This window comes from Lathyrus oleraceus, chromosome 6 (genome assembly GCF_024323335.1).
Source record: "Lathyrus oleraceus cultivar Zhongwan6 chromosome 6, CAAS_Psat_ZW6_1.0, whole genome shotgun sequence".
In the NCBI taxonomy this organism is placed as follows: domain Eukaryota; kingdom Viridiplantae; phylum Streptophyta; class Magnoliopsida; order Fabales; family Fabaceae; genus Lathyrus; species Lathyrus oleraceus.
Window position 1 is genome coordinate 29,638,524 of NC_066584.1, and position 5,109 is coordinate 29,643,632.

Here is a 5,109-nt window from a genome sequence, read left to right on the forward strand (position 1 = left end):
GGATTTGGTTCCTTTATTTTTCATCATTTATGGAATGTCATCAAGATTGTCACTCAATTTCTCACTGAAGACTGGATCCTTCGGACTATAACTCTAAATATTTAATCCTAATTGAGTTCATTGACCAATTTAGACTTACTTCTCTTGAAAATTCCAATCACAAAAGAATTACCAAAAATCTAGCTAACAGGCTTGCTAGTTTATTGCCTTCAATGATCTCTCATGAGCAAAAAGGATTCGTTGTAGGACACTACTACAATTTTATTCTACAATAGCACTAATTTAATAGCATTTTTTTAATCAATTGCTATCAAAAATATCATAGAGATAATTATAATAGTGCTTTCATGTCGGGCTATTATAAATGTGTCTCTTTAATAGCGTTTTCCCTATAAAAATGCTATTGTAGCATGCCAACAAAAAATACAATGGCCTATAATAGCGCTTTTATAATAAACCCTATTATGGGGATATCTAGCTTTTTAATAAATGTTAGTACAAAGATACCTTTATAATATCATTTATTCAAAAATGCAATAATATAAATTTTTAGAATAAAAAAATGAAAAGATGCATAATTTCTTTCGCAAACTCTCACTCTCTCATGAATTCTCAGTATCACCCACAAACTCTCACTCTCATCTTCAATATCTCACATTGATTGTGTTCATTCCTTTTAAAGAGAGCTAACCATAAAACCAAATATTCAAAATACCAAGGATTTAAGAACGAATTGACCCTAAATTATTTGTGTTACTCACACGAACTAACCCTTAATTCCAAAAAGAAACCCTCAGATTTCTATTTCTCTCTCTTAAAAAGCAGAACCCTAAAACCTATTAACCTCTCTCTTCATATTCTTCTTAGTTTTTTCACAAAGGCTACTTTTTTATTCTCTGTCTCGTTATCGTACATTGTCATGTCGTTGTCATACTCTCTCATGATGTCATTGTACTATGCTTCACTGTTGTCGTACTCCGTCTCCCCGAAAAGAGAGAAAGAAATAAAGCTAGAAATTTGAAGAGGAAATTCATAAAAGTTGTTCAACTCACTATCATTGCTGGAAATCTAAGGTAAAAGGGGGAGAAATTAATATCAATTCAGGTGTATTGCATGATGGGGTAGAGATGAGAAGTTCTTACTCTCTATATGAATTTTGTGATTTATTCATGATTGTTGTTGATGATATGATATTCTGAAAAATTAGTGAAATGAGATGTATTAATCAATTTTTGTATGTTGAATTACATGTGTAAAACTATGTTTTTGTTCCTATGCGTGTATGCCATTGTTGAAAGCATGAACATAAACCTGAATTAACGATTTTGAATGAATTAAAAGATGTAATTTTATGATTTAACATGTGTTAATGGTGTTAGAACATGTGATATAATTTTATGGGCGTTTGGGGATGTTTGGGATTGAATTGGGGGAGTTTTGGGTTTCTATATAGGTAAATCGCGTTATGTATTTTTTTGCAGGTCTGGACAGGTTCGCTCAGCGAGGATGAATTCTCTTAACGAGAGTTTGCTTAGCGAGCTACTGTGTTTGCTGAAGTGAATGTTGAAGGTAGAGAAAAAAAAGAAATTAGTATTTGAATTGTTTTCACAGTAATCAAGAACTTTTGCAACACCACACACACGAAAGATAAATGCTAACAACACAAGAGATTTATCCTAGTTCACTTGAAAATCAAAGATACTCCAGTCCATCCGGCCAATGTGATTTTTCCTTCAATAAGGACTTAATCCAATAATCTCAAAAGATTACAACAACGTCTAAGAGTTCAACAATCTTTTAGCCCTCTCAAGTCTACAGACTTCAACAAGTCACTTGAGGAAAAATCAACAACTTTAAAGAAATACAAGTGTTTGCTTTAGTGCTTCTAGTTAAGTAGTATAAATACAATTGAGAACAAGGATTAATGATCACACTATGAACAACAACTATTGTGTGATTATTGAGTTTACAATAAAAATATTTTGAGCATATGAAGCAAAAAGTATTGTTGAATTCTTGTGTAATTGCTTCGTGTCTTGGTATGATGATAGTGAGGCCTTTATATAGATCTTGGAGATGATACCGTTAGAGAGAAACTTGATGGAGATATCTTGCCAATTATGGGACTTAATGACATTAATTTTCTTGTCCTTTCCATAGCAGTTCTTGGAGTGTAATCACTATTGTCCTTATATAGATTCATACCATACTTAGAATACTTCTTGATTATGTTTTTGATTTTTATGAGTTAGATGATTTGTTGGGCGTGAATCAGAGTGAGTGGAGTTTAGAGTCTTTGAGCATAGCTTGTATTCTTCAGATATTTGTTTGATGAATAGTCTTCAATGTTAACTTGACTGATCTTCAGATAGATGTTTTCTGATGTGAAGTCTTTGGAGTCTTCAGATGTAAAGTCTTCAAAGTCTTCGGGTGTACAAGTCTTCAGAGTCTTCAGGTGTACAATCTTTAGAGTATTTAGATGTAAAAATCTTCAGAGTCTTCATATGTGAAATTCAATGACAGATTATGTATGTAATTTATTCAGAAGAGTTCTTGTCCGAATTTAGATATGATTTCTTCAATGCTGGATCAGTTGTTTTGTACTTCCTTAGTTGTCAGATATTGTTCTCATCAGATTTATTTTTCCTTAGAATCCTGCACACTTAGAGAATTTTATTAGGGTACCAAATTACTTCATTCTTTATTATCATCAAAACTTAGAGATATATTGTAGAACCAAAATCTTGTTCTAACAATCTCCCCCTTTTTGATGATGACAAAAACTTAGACTTCTGATGAAACAATGGTACTTTACAAGATACAGATTAAGAAATGAATCAGAGTCAGATATAGCATGACTCCCCCTGAGATTGAAAATCTCCCCCTAAGTCTGATACTAAGAAACTTTTTAGAGTTATTTGTATCATAAGGGGTTTTCAGAGTTAGAGAGTTTCTTACCAGAGTTTCTTAGGTTGCTTTGCTTATTTCTCAGATACTGATTTAGTTTTCCTTGTTCAGCTATATCTTGTAAAAACACTTAGACTGCGCAATAGATTTATAATATTGGAATGTAAGCAGTGTATTCTGAGAGTTAAATATTTTATTTCATCAGAAAGCTGTTATTTCTTACTCCCCCTTTTGTCAGAATCAAAAAGAATAAAATAAGAGCAGGAGTAAAACATAGAAGCCAAACAAAATTTCATTTAAATTTCAGAGAGATGCACAGAGAAAGGAGAACATATAAGTAGAAAGCCTCAAAGGAAAAAACTCTTAAAACTAACAAGTACAAGCAAATAGTCTTAGAGTTCCTAAGGGTTTTGAGGAGGAGGCATCCTCTGAAGTAGCTGGGCAAACAGGCTCTGGATGATGGAGTTGACTTGATCTTGCTGGTCGAATCTGTCTCTCACAAGTTGTCATTCCTTATGGATCTCTTCAAAAGTCTTGAGCACCAACAGAGTGAGATCAGATGTTGATGACTCACCTCGAGTCAGAGTAACCTCAGAAGTCTTTGCAGCTTCTGATAACGCGAAAATGTATCGTATATTTGACTTAACATGCATTGCTTTTTACTTGATTTTCCATAGTATTACGCCATGCTTTATGTTTATTTTAGGTATTTATCGAATAAGAGATGTCTAGGCAAGCAAAGGGGACAATAGCAAAAAGGAAAGAAAAAGGGAAGAAAATGGAGCAAAATAAAGAATGGTGGCGCCCACCACATAAGAAGGGTGGCGCCCACCACACATGAAAGTGGAGCCCGCGACAAGGATTTAAGAAGGGTGGCGCCCACCACATTAGAAGAATGTGGCGCCCACCACACATGAAAGTGGCGCCCGCCACGTGGATCGAGTTAGGGTTGTGGCAGCCGCCACCAACCCATTCTTCCTTGTTCCTCTCCATAATTTTCGCCACGTTCGGTTTTTGCTCATTCAACAAACCGCTCCCCACCAGTAGATATTCAAGGCTACTTTTAAGGAGGAGTGGGGAGTATATATATAGACTTCTGTCTTCAAGGACCGGGGTGCATTTTTTTAGTCAGATTTTGTTGTTAGTATTTCTTAAGCAGATATTTACCTTGTAAAGTAATAGATTCTCCACATCGGGGACTATTACAATTTTTGTTTTGAGCAACTGAATTTGATTGTAATGGTGTACCGATTGCCAAAGCATGTCGGCATTGTTTAAATTCAAGAATTAGCATTCATTCCAAGTTTTCGATTTATATTCCAGGTTTTATTTTAATTGCCATTCTAATTGCTTATGCCTTATTGTATGTTTAATTATCATAATATCATGTTTGTTCCTGATTCCATGTCCGGCTAAACCAATCTTCACGATCAAGTTTTTGGCATTGTTGCCGGGGACCAATTTAGTCGATATCGTAACTACAGTGTTGCCCAGTATAGACTAAGGCAAAAAAATCTATTTTCCTTTCTATTTTGTCGAGTGTATGCCAAGTACTCGCTCTCAAGGCGAGAAATTAGAGCTACCATTCGATGAACCAGAGCGTTATCTAAGATTAGAACGCCGGATACGAGACCTGATACGAGAACACCGTATGAAGCAAAATCTTCCCGATCCTAATATCCCTATTCCTGAACCAGTTATACAACCAGAGATGGCCGAAGGACCGCAGAACCGTCCTCTCAAGTACTATGCCATCCCTTCTTATGATGAACCACATAACAGCATCGTTGCCCCTGCCATCGAGGCAAATAATTTCGAACTAAAACCTTCGTTGTTGTCAGTCGTACAACAAAACCAATTTTTAGGTAGTCCCACAGAGGACCCGAACTTACATTTCTCAGTGTTTTTGCAATATGCAGACACATTGAAAGCGAATGGTGTCAGCCTCGAAGCTATAAGACTATGTTTTTTCCCTTTCTCATTAAGAGATAGAGCTAGAGCTTGGCTCCAGTCTCTACCATCCAACTCTGTCACTACGTGGAACAAGTTGAAGAAAGTTTTCTTAGCACGATATTTTCCACCTAGTAAGACTGTTATGCTAAGAGCCCAAATAAATGGGTTTAAACAAAAAGATAACGAATCACTTTTTGAATCTTGGGAGAGATACAAAGACATGATGAGGCTTTGTCCACATCACGGTCT

At 35.4% G+C, this 5,109-nt stretch overlaps 1 non-coding gene across 1 annotated transcript; it reads right to left on the reverse strand.

Annotated features, from left to right (window-relative positions):
• Window positions 1–5,002: 5,002 nt before the first annotated feature.
• On the reverse strand, window positions 5,003–5,109 carry LOC127098959 (small nucleolar RNA R71). The gene has a single exon (XR_007793639.1). It is a non-coding gene; the product is annotated as a small nucleolar RNA R71 (small nucleolar RNA).